Genomic DNA, 12834 nt, shown 5'->3' on the forward strand with positions numbered 1-12834 from the left:
AAGTAAAAAAACAAGTCACAGAACAATGTATATTTTTTTCTACCCAAGTGGAATTGTGCATATCAAACATATAACAATGGTTGCTTCTGAGAGGGGGTGGTACCTGGGATTTGGGGATTTGGCCAAAAAAGCCTTTAGTCTTGTCTATAATGTATTAATTTTTAAGTCTACTTTATTGATTATGTTATTACATTTGTCCTGATTTTTCCCCCTTTACCCCCCTCCATCCAGCACTGCTCACGCTCTCAGGCAATCCCCCACCATTGTTCATGTCCATGGATCAGGCATGTAAGTCTTTGGTTACTCCATTTCCTATACTGTACTTTACATCCCCATGGCTATTCTGTAGATACCTATTTGTACAATACTAAGCACTGGCAAGGATGTGGAATGATTGGAACTCTAATCCTCTACTGGTGGGAATATAAATTAGCACAGCTTCTTTGAAGAGCTGTTTGACAATATTCACTCCATCTGAGTATATGTTTACATTATTAACTAGGAATTCCACTGTTAGGGAATGAAAATACATGTGAATGAAAGACATGTACAAGAGCATTTAGTTGAAGCTTTGTTTATAATATCCAAACTGGAAACAATCTAAATGTCCACCAAGAGAATATTCATAGATTGGAATACCATATAGCAATCAGAACAAGCTACCATTATACACAACAATAAGGGTACATCTTAACAGGCATAATATTAAGCAATGATTCCGTTTAACATTCAAAAATAGTCAAAACAAACTTGTGCAATAAAATCAGAATATGGATACATTTGAGGGGTAATAAGTGGGAGGGGGCATGAGGGAGATTTCTGGGGCACTGATAATATATCCTGTGTCTTGATCTGCATGCTAGTTATATGAGTGTGTTCACCTGCTAAAAATTAATTGAGCTGTACACTGAAGTTTTGTGTACTTTATATATGTTATACTTCCTTTTAAAAGGTTTATAAAATAAAATCTCTAGCAAAAACAGAGTTGGAAGGCAGTTAGAGCCAAGTTGTCCTAAGGCTGGCCTCTAAAAGATGGTCAATGAGTTTCCACCTCTGAGATCCCCAGAGCTCCAGAGCTGTTCTACTTTCTCTCCTTCCCAAGAACAGGTGTCTTTTTTGTTTTCTGTTTTTAGTTCTCTGGATACTTATAATAAATTCCTTTCTCCTTTTCCTCCAACACACTTGATTTCTTTCTGAGATTCAACTTGAGTTGCCAGGAAAAATGTTAATTTTATTCTTGAGGTAAATATTATTTTTTTTAATACAAATACCTTATAGGTAAAGTGGCCAAAAAAATATTTTTATAAATAATAGAAGCCTAACTGAGTGCCTTGGAATGTTTGGCTACAAGTGAGAACTTTGTATAACTGGCATCTGTACTATATGGAATGCCATCTAACTTAATAGCAATAAAATCCAGAATCTAACACCAGAATTAAAAGAATAATATCCACAAGAGCAAGAACAACTAGAATTAAGGATTTCTTGCCAGTTACTATTCATGAGCACATGGATCTAATCATGATTAACTGATCCTTAATATTCCTTCATGCCACAACTTTCAACCTTTTTCATCTTCTGGCTCACATAAACTAATTACTAAAATTCTGCAGCACATCAAGAAATGTATTTTTTGCCATTCTGATCAAAATATAGGTACAATTTTGATTCATCCACACCAGATGGCTATTGTGTTGGCTATTGTCATTTTTTTTCACAATCTAAGGAAAAAGAGGCCATGCCCCTGACTAAATAGTCAGGTATTACATGTTTTAAAAATTCTTGTGGCACACCAGTGGCATATCGTTGAAAATCACTGCCTTAGTGCAAAGGAGAAGACTGGAATGTTCAAACAGGAATGTTTAAAATTGCTAACTTTCAAGGACCATTCTCTTTTAAAGAGGGTGGATTATGTTACAAGAAAGTCCCTTTTGTTCTGCTGAATACCTGGATAGTTTTGGATATGCGAAGTGAGCCTAGAGCTAAATTTGGGATTGAAGAATTGGTTGTTCTGCATTTAAAGGGAGAAAAAGTTGGATTTACTGGTATACTCAGTGAGTATAGAGGGGCTCATGCATTTGTCTTGGCTACCCAATTAGGTCACAGTTTCCTATAGGAACATTGGGCTAATGTCTCTGACATCTTTTTACAGTAAACGGTTCTGTGCAGTGCTTGGTCACATGGAAGGGACAAACCAAAGCCACAGGGTACCTATGCACTTCCATTCATTCAAAAATTTTAATGGGTACTCACTATATGCATATCATTTTTCAAAGTTCAGTAAGACCCAGCCCCGACTTTTATTCCTGGCTCCCCCATTTTCTCATCAGAGTCCTGCAACATGCTAGAGACTAAAGAGCTCAAATACATATGCCTTGAAGCTTTAAAAAAATATCTAACCCTATAGAACCTGGTCTATAGGCAATATTAGATATGTGCCAGCTATTACACAATTTAGATATTCATTATTAAAGAATCCTATAGTGGTAAACAATCATAGGCTCACACTCAGGATATATTAAGGAATTATAAACACAGTGAAACACCACTCACACCCACTAGGATAGCTGTAAAAAGTAAGACTATAACAAGTGTTGGTGAGGATGTGAAGAACCTGGGACCCTTAAACACCTGTGGTGGAAATGTAAAATGGTGCAACTGTAAGAGAACCCATGGGCTGTTTAGTTATTAGGGGCCCGACTGCCCACCGTGAGAAGCATAACTCTCAATACCAGAGTTTAGTGAAAAGAAAAAGAATTGTTTATTTAATGGTTATATAGATTTAGATTATTTATGGATTTTTGCCATTAAGTCTTATTTTCTTTAAAACACCCACAAACACATAGTTCTGCCTCCCCGTACCAAACCAGGCTAGTTTTAGAAAAGTCAGAGATACAGTTTTCTTACTTCCCAGACACAGTTTAATTTTACCTGCAGCTGCCAATTATTCAATCTTGATTGGGGAGGTTTTGCCTGTGTTGTGGTGCCCTCCAGCTCTTAATGCAGAACCGCGTGGAGTTCCCAGCCTCTTTGTAAACCACATGGAGTTCTTCCTTTCCTTTTCAAAGCTGCAATGGCATTCCCCCTTTCCTTTCAAAGCCGCGTGGTGTTCTCCCCTACAATGTCTGCCACTTATTTTTAAATCCCTGACTGTGTCATGTGACACAGGGGACATGGTAACCAGTTTTGACCATTCACAGAACCTTACACAAGCTGTGTGCTCTTTTTGTACCCTTCTGTGATCCAAAACCCCTCCCATCTTCTTGGGGCCTTGGAAGAACCAAAGCCATTTGCGTAACAAAGACACTAGCCACTAGCCACAGGCATGTGAAGGCATTCTGAAAGCTGTTTCCTTTTTTAATCCCCCAACCTGCAGGCTCTGGGGATTTTTGGAGACCCCCATTCTGTAACAACCACTTATGACCTAGCAATTCTACTCCTAGGTATGTAGCCAATAGAAATGAAAGCATATGTCCACATAAGAACTGATATATAGCAGCATTATTTATAAGAGCCAAAAAGTGGGAACAACCAGAATTTCTATCAGCTGATGTGGGGTCAATGCTGACATGGCTCTCCCACCACTTGTGATGAGGGCTAGTCATGGGGCCCCTGGCCAGAAGGAATATTGTATTGTTTTGGGAATGGATTATAACTCCCTCCTAATCTCCTTTTGAGAGCAGCTTCTTGTCCTGTGACTGCTTCTTGACCTTTTCTTTCTGCATGTACACACTGAGGTAATGTAGTTTAGAGTCACACATAGGACATGTGCCTCCTTTGTCTGGAACCCCATATCATGATCCACAGACTGGAGGAGGTGTAGTCCCTGTTGCACTGACCTACCAACATCAGTGTACTCCCCTGTAATGTGAGTGATAAATGGCATGTCCACATCTGCTAGTCCTCCAGGTGGTTTTTTTTTCCGGAATACCATGAACACTTAAGCAGCTCCTGGTTTGGTGCTCCTGCATTACAACTGGTGAATGGATAAACAAAATGTGGTATATTTGTACACCGGAATACTCATCAGCAATAAAAAGGAATAAAGTATTGATATGGCCGAATGCAGGCCTGGCTGCCTACTGCAATGAAAGCCAAACTCATGAGACAGGTGGTGGTGAAAAGGAAAGTGGTTTATTCAAGTAGCAGCTACCTGTGAAGAGGGGGGACTCATGTCTCAAAGCCCATCTTAACATTTCAGTGCAGGCAGAGGTTTTTATAAGGAGGGAGAGGGAAAGAAGAACAAAGAAATCAAGAGGAGAGAGTTGAAAAGTTCTCTGTGTGCAGACCAGCATAATCCATTCCAATAAGGACCTTGAAATTGGTTAAGTGATGGTCTGCTGTGCACCATCCTGGCTTCTGTCATCCTGGTTTTATGGTTGCAGTTCAGCAAATCTCCCAGAGCTGGGATGACTGGAGGTCAAAGTCTGTATCTTTTGAATTTAGTTCCTAGGCTTCTTATACAGCATGCAATTTATCTATTACAAGCTACGTATTAGTCAGTGAGTATTTATAGAAACAATGCCAAAAGAATAATGGGGTGGGTTACAGTTTCCCACTGTTACAGCCTTAATATATCTAGACTTCAAGGAATGTGAGCCAAATTTATTGTTTAAGCCTTGGAGTTGGTTTTGTGTTAAATGGAGTAGAAAGCCTCTTAACTGAAACAATATATGTCCAAGTATAGTCCCTGATTGATAAGTCTAATATAGAGCCAACAGGCCAGAGGACTGGGGGTTCTGGTGAGCAAGTCATAATCAGACAATCTGGTTTGGTGTTATACATTGCTGACATAAGAAATGTCTAAACCTGTAGAGAATTTTTATTTACAGAGAGTTTATTTGAGCCAAACAAGACATATGCCAGAGAGCAAGATTTCAAATGTTTTAGAGAGTAGCAGTTTTGCAGTTTCACTTATGCATTTGAAATTAAGATAAAATATTCATGAAGGTGGGAGAAAGCAAGGCAGGTATTGGATTATAGGATCATTAACAAGATTATGTGCTCTCTTGAGGGTTAATGTCCCTTAAAGAGGCATTGTTTCTGGCATTTTAACAGTGTGTTAACCTAGATGCACAAGAACAATGGACAGGGCTGGCTTAAAACCATTAACTAAAGAAGGTACAGGCCTGGGGCATGACTACCCACCATGACCTGCCCACTTAGGAATTTATAATCAGATTTACCCTGTGAGGTTACTTTCTATAGAATGCCTTCTTTTCATCCACAATGGTGTATCTCTTTCCCTTTTTTGTTTCTTACATTTAGTAAGGTCTTGTGTAAACCATATGCTAGTTGGATTTCCTTGCCCATGAAATTGTGGTGAGAGTACCTTGAACCCAGATTCAAGGCTCTGTAGAAATACAAAGCACTCCTCTAATATCTTTGAATTCTAGACATACTCATGTTCATATGTCCACTGCTGGCAACGGTTCAGTTTATGGGTTATCTCACTCTCTAGTGTAGGTTGAACTGTATGCTGTTTGTTAAGCATCATACCAACCTTTATGTGAAACACAACTTTTTAAAAAATCTGAAACACACACACACACAAATACACATGAGACATTTATGTGTGTTAAGTAACCTTGACAGATAAGGGGCTTACACTGTAAAAATGCAAACAGCCTCAAGGAATGTTAAGTACTCTTAAAGGGTATGTGGCCCATGGGATTTTTACCCCTCTGCCCATTTCTCCCTTGGTTCTTGCCATCTCTTCAAGGCATATGTATTTGAGCTCTTTAGTCTCTAGCATGTTGCAGGACTCTGATGAGAGAATGGGGGAGCCAGGAATAAAAGTCGGGGCTGGGTCTTACTGAACTTTGAAAAATGATATGCATATAGTGAGTACCCATTAAAATTTTTGAATGAATGGAAATGCATAGGTACCCTGTGACTTTGGTTTGACCCTTCCATGTGACCAAGCACTGCACAGAACCGTTTACTGTAAAAAGATGTCAGAGACATTAGCCCAATGTTCCTATAGGAAACTGTGACCTAATTGGGTAGCCAAGACAAATGCATGAGCAAGTACACAATGAAATATAATAAGAAAAATTGCTAAGAGGTGTGACAATAACTTTCTATAGGAGAAGTACTATAATAGATGCTATTAGTTCAGAGGAGAGAGATTGCTTTGGTTGGAATAAGGTGGGAAAACAGCATGCAAGTTTCTTCTTTTAAACATTAAAGGATGATGTGATCTGGTAGGTGGAGTGTGTCAAAGATTCTCTCCCTGACCAAATTCTAGCCAGGTCCCTTTGAGCCCTTTTCTCAAATAGGCCTCAGCCTTGGCCTGTAAAAACTACAAATGATTTTGTCCACTACCCTGTGCCCACATTAAAAAAAAGCTAACAGTTTCCAACAGCTCAAGGCCTCCTCCCAGGAAGACCCTATCCCTCTGTAAAGTCCCTGCCTGAGAAAGCTCAAGGCTGCCGCCAAAATGTACTGTTCGTCCTAGCAAAGACTTTGTTTTCCCTTTTGTTGTCTATGATTTTGGTATCACATCCGAAAAGCATTAGCCAAAACCAATACAAGGAGTTTTCCCCTGTTTTCCTTCTAGGAGTTTTACAGTGTTGGGTCTTGCACAAATCTTTAATCCTTTTTGAGGTACTTTTTGTGAGTAGGTTAAGATAGAGGTCCAGTTTCATTTTCCTGCATGTGGTTATTCAGTTTTCCCAGAACCATTTATTGAGAAAACTCTCTCTTCCCCTTGAGTATTCCTGGCTCCCTTGTCAAGTATTTGTTGATCAAAATATCTCTGTTTGAAAGAGCAAAAATGCAGTACAGGCTGACAATACAGAGAAAAGAATGAAAGACTCTCCCCAGAATGGCTTCTGAATATAACAAGGAACTTCCTTCCTAAACTCAGCTTTCCAAGACAGACAAGAGCACAATATGTATTCAGAGAAATTATAGTCATCTAAGCCCAAGTCAAAAAGACTGGTTTGGTAACTAACTCATAACAGTATCGTCCTCTTTGAGTTTATGTTCTGGAGAAAGAGATAATGAATTGAAATATACAAATTTACAAAGGATACACATCTTCCACTTTAGAAACAGCATGCTCAGGCAAGCATTCTAAATGTACACATTTAAAAAGTGTTTTCACACTAGAGGTTGGAGAGTTAAACTTTATTATAACTCACATGTAGAACATAATATGAACCGGCAGCGGGATTTACTGAAATCATGATTCAGAGTTTTACCACACACAGTAGAGTTGATCTAAAAAAATATTATAACTCAGTGAAACTATTTAAGTACACACACACACACACACACCCCATTGATTTAAAGTCTTATTATTCTTTCTTTCTTCTTTTCTTTCCTTTTTTTTTTTTTTTTTTTTTTGGAATCATCTCATCAACCAATTTGCACAGGACTAGTTTGCCAAAAATCTGGTTTCTAAATATCACATAAGCTATACTGATTTTGCATTTAAAAAACAATAATTTTCTTCGTCAGTTCTTTCTATCTCATACAATCTTCCAGAATGATAAAGAGATTGAGGCTCTATTCACAATTAGGTTCAACTATCAGGAGTGATTAAACACCCTCCTGGATCCCCAGCAAGAGTGCGAACCAAACAGGACAACCATACAAGTTAGGCAGGTGGTTTCCTCCATTCAGATTCCAGGTGCGTCCTAGCTCAGAAGAGCATGGCATGGAGAATGAGATGGTTTCTCGCTTCTCTGAGGTCCATCTTCCAGCAAGAGTTATTTTGCTTTAAGTTTTGTTTCCAGAACAATTAGACACCAATTCTCAACTATAAAAGTCTAAACATGTTATTAATTATAAGGAATTTTTGAAAGTCATTCTTCATAACCATCTGTATCTTTCTTTCCTTTTACTAAAATGGATCATTTGGAGTTAACTGTAGAGTTAATACTTAGAAAATAAATCCCACATGATTTTTCAGGTTAGAGGTGAGAAAAAAGAAGAAAGGTCAATTCCTGTACCTTGATGAAACACATTATTCCTTCTGCAAAAGTAGCTGTAGCTCACATGATTAACTCCCATTGGAATAGTGGGCGGATAGAAAAAGAACATCACGTGCTGGCAAACAGTGAAGATCACAGGTCAGTTACCTCATTGGCCTGAAGCATTTCTGGAATTTCCTGAATTGAAATACAATTTAGAATAAGAGGAGAGGAAGAGGCCCTTGGCTGCCTGGCCTTTAGGTAATTCTACATCAACCCCACTCTGCCTTTTTTTTAGCAATTGTTTCCTTCTTTTCTTTCTTTCTTTTACTTTTTTAAGTATATTTTATTGATTATGTTGTTACAGTAGTCCCAATTTTTTTTTCTTTGCTCCCCTCCGCCCAGTACCCACCTTCTCCCCAGCAATCCCACCCTCTTAGTTCATATCCATGGGTAATGCATATAAGTTCTTTGGCTTCACCCTCTTCTATATTATTCTTAACTCCCCCCTGTCTATTTTGTACCAACCAATTATGCTTCTTAATCCCTGCACCATTTCCCCATTTCTTCCCCTCCCCCCTCCCAGCTGATAACCCTCCAAATGATCCCCATACCTATGATTCTGTTCCTATTCTGGTTTGCTTAGTTGGATTTTGTTTTTATTTTTTAGATTCAGTTGTTGATAGTTGTGAGTTTGTTGTCATTTTAATGTTCATAGTTTTAATCTTCTTTTTCTTAAATAAGTCCCTTTAACGTTTCATGTAATAATGGCTTGGTGATGATGAACTCCTTCAGTTTTACCTTGTCTAGGAAGCTTTTTATCTGCCCTTCCATTCTGAATGATAGCTTTGCTGGATAGAGTAATCTTGGATTTAGGGCCTTGTTTTTCATTACACTGAATACTTCTTGCCAGCCCCTTCTTGCCTGCAAAGTTTCTTTTGAGAAATCAGCTGATAGTCTTATAGGCACCCCTTGTAGGTAACTCTGCTTTTCTCTTGTTGTTTTTAAGATTCTCTCTTTATCTTTCGCCTTTGGCATTTTAATGATGATGTGTCTTGGTAGGTCCTCCTTGTGTCTAGCTTGTTTGGGACTGTCTACACTTCCTGGATTTGTATGTCTATTTCCTTTGCCAAATTTGGGAAGTTTTCCTTCATTATTTTTCACATAAGTTTTTAATTTCTTGCTCTTTCTCTTCTCCTTCAGGCACCCCTATGAGTCAGATGTTGGCATATTTAAAATTGTCCCAGAGGTTCCTAAGACTCTCTTCATTGTTTTCAATTCTTGTTTCCTCCTTTCACAACATTACAGATAAAATAACTGATATGCAAAAATCATATGTAATTACTTTAGGTCACACAGGAGAAAATGTAAGACTCTTTCCTTGGAGATTTATATGTGAGGGTCTCTGTCTTCGTTACTCAGGTCGTGTTTGTCTTCTAGAAAACCCAACTCTTAGAAAGACCATGGCCACTGTGAGCTATGACAAGGAGGACACTGCCACCTCAGTAAGCTCAGATTAAAAATTTTCATCCATTTTTAATCTTGAAATTGGAGCTTATTTTAATTTTACTGGAATTTTACTTTCCTGCAATTGTATCAAATTGCTTAGTATTTTAAAATTGTCTTTAGAGTTTTACCAGAAAATGCTCACCACCTAAGATTTCCCCCACCTTTTCAGGGATTTATTTACTTATTGATTGGGGTTTTAAGGTTATTTTCAGATAAAGGTAAATGATCAAGTCTTAGTTTTTCATGGTTCATTATTTTGCTATGGATTTAATACCAATATTATATAAATAAGAGAGCAGAAAGACATGTATAGGGAATATGTTGGTTTGATGATTATCCTCAGGTACCACACAATTCAATATCCATATGTCCTTCTCTTCTTACCATCCATCGTATAGGAATGGAGAAAACTGAACATGTGACAATCCTGGAGCCCATATTAATGATGGATTCTATTCAGCCTTGGATATTTTGGTGGAACAATTCTACCTGGTAGCTACTCCAATCCAGGCTACATATTTCTATTAGCAACTTTCTAGGAAGGCAGGTGAATACAGAGTGAGTATGGATTAATCACCCAAACTTTCTACCTGGATCCCAGGTACCAAGATAGGCTCACTCCTAGACAGGAATGGAATTAAACATTCAGAGTTAGTCCCAGCCTGAGGCTTTTCTACTACTTCAGTTACTCTTGAGAAAAAGTTCATCTTTTGCTTTCACCTGTTCTTGGAGTTACTAGAATCTTTCAAATGTAAAAGTCGAGGTCCTTTGACCTTACTTATGGTATAGGGTCAGTGTCCTGTTAGGGCCTCTGGCAAGTGCTACTTCAAGGTTTCTTTCTTATCTATAAAGACTTAGCTCTGTTTAAAGGAAGACATACCATACCTAACTAATGTAGGATAGACGGAATTCTTACATTAGAACTCTTCTATTACAATATAAAGTCTAATTCAATGAAAAGTATGATTTATAGTCACATATATACGAAGATCCCAACATAACGGATGCTTCAATTCTTGCTTATTTGAAGACTAATTCCTATCTCTCCCCACTTTGTGACACATTAAATGTAATAAGTAGACTTATATTTTTAAGAAGTACCTGTGCAAGGGGATGGGAAGTGAACTGAATTAGCCTGAAGAACCCTGGACATGCTCAGGAAGTACAAGTACTGAGAATCTCAGAAGGCAGAGGGTGAGGTGTGTGAGTGTGTGTTTGTGTATGTGTGTGTGATGAGCAAAAGCTCATTTGAAAGTCTCTAGAAGCAGCAGTTAGATTCCCACATTGCCATCCACACACCAAACCCCAATTCCTCTCCAGCACTTGCAGCAGAGGGGATGTTTCTGAGAAATTTAATCAGAAGTTCTGCACTTGACACCAGGAATAGAGGAGGGTGTGAATGATATGACAGATTTAAAAGGAGGTAAGTGATATGCATACTCAAAGGTAAAACCTAGTTCTCCTTCCCCTGAAGCTGAGCTGCCTCCAATGCCCTGGTTCAGTTGGAAACTTCTCTGTACAGTAGAGGTTTCATGACCACGGCGGAACAAATTCATCTAGGATACTGTATTTTGTCTGGGGGGATGGGAGGTGGCTAATCTCTCTAGGGGAGAAGAGCGCAGAACTTCTGTCTCCCATGCCTTTTATTGAGGAGAGGATTTGGGAGATACAAGGTCAAGACTTATGAATCATCAATAAGCTTTCAGATGCTTGGGTCACAGCTGACAATTACTAATTATAGATATCAATATAGAGAACACAGCGACCAGTCTGTGTCAGGGTCTGCTAAACATCCTGACGCCATGCTGACATCAGGTGCAAGGCTTCATACATTTTCAGCTACAGATTGTTTATAGTTAACTAAGAGATAAGAAAAACAGAGCAAGCTCTAAAGCATAATATGCATTCTTTAAATCCAATTCCCATGGGAACCCTCTGAGTGGCCTTTGGTCCTGTCTGCTGCACAGTCTTTCGGTTTTCCTCTGAGACTTAGAGGCCTTCCCTAGGGGGGCGGCTGGCTCACGGCTTCGGCTACAATTCTCGAAACCACAAGGAGTGGTTCCCTACATTCCCCTACTGACTTTGAGTAACAATATCCAGTCTTATAAACATAAGCAGGAGGTGGGAAGATGGTCAGCCTCAGGAAAAAAATATCTATGAATGCTGACCTGCGGGATAACATGAAGAAAATGGCAGCTGGCCACCTGATTGCCCTAGAGTGAAGACCACCAACCAACAAGCACTACACTATTCATTCATACTCCTTGAATTAGGTGTGAAAACATATACACACATACATATGTGTTTATAACAGTATCATAGCCTTAGTAATGAAAAACACTGAAAATAGATTTAACCAAAATTTGTGAAAAAAAAATCTGCATTGGAAGGATGGATTAGGAAGTGAGGAAGTGTAAATCCCTTTTCTACCATAATAATAGATCATATAGATAATCTCTAAAATTGATGAATAGATAAACAGCAATGTTTGCCTATTATTTAGAAATATAAAAGTAATGCCAGAAGAAACGTAGAAGAATTAACTGGTCACATCTAAGCAACAAAACAAGAAGAGGAAGACTTGCTGTGGTTTGTTACATGCCTTTAATAACTATGTGATATTTTAAAACTCTGAACTAATATTACTTTGATGAAGGTGAATAGTAAATTATTTCTTTTCCATGAATAATTAAGAGAGGGCATACCTTAATTTAGCTAAACATGCTATGGGTAAAATAACCCTGCACCCTTTCAGAAGGAGCAGGAGTGCCCTTTTAAAGGATACTTCCCATGTAGGAGCTAACTCTTTAATGAAAGACAAAGACAAAAGATTCCTCAGTAAGGTAATTCCATGAAGTCATTAGAACCCAGAGCAGGGAATGACAAGACTGCCTTTCAGTAGATGTATCACTCTTTTTAAATTAGCCTGGATAACCTTTGCAATAAATGGCTATTACCTACCTTGAAATTCAAATGCTTATTTATTTAAGAATGTTGTTGTGCTGTAGTCTGACGAGATAACTTGAAAATAATGGAGTACTACAAACGAAATATGTTCAAGTCTTTGATAAACACATTAATCATACAGAGTAAAAGACTCTTTAAAATATATTTTAAAGCACATTAAAAACACATTCTCTTTATCAATATTAGGTCATGCCCCAGGCAGAAATCAAGACCAGCCACAACTACTAAATGAGAAAAATCTACAAGGTCAGGAAACATAGGCCAGGGCTTAATTATCTTGTTATTCAGTACAAAGGGTTATATGGATTATTTAAAGATCCCTTTGAAGAAACACTGACAGTTGTTTTCTAGAGCCTTCTTCTTAAGAAGTAACTAAATATTATGACCAAAGTGAAGATCTAAAAACACAGGCTGCTAAATAAAATAAATCTTCAAT

This window comes from Furipterus horrens, unplaced genomic scaffold, assembly GCF_987537825.1.
Source record: "Furipterus horrens unplaced genomic scaffold, mFurHor1.1.pri manual_scaffold_3, whole genome shotgun sequence".
Lineage (NCBI taxonomy): Eukaryota > Metazoa > Chordata > Mammalia > Chiroptera > Furipteridae > Furipterus > Furipterus horrens.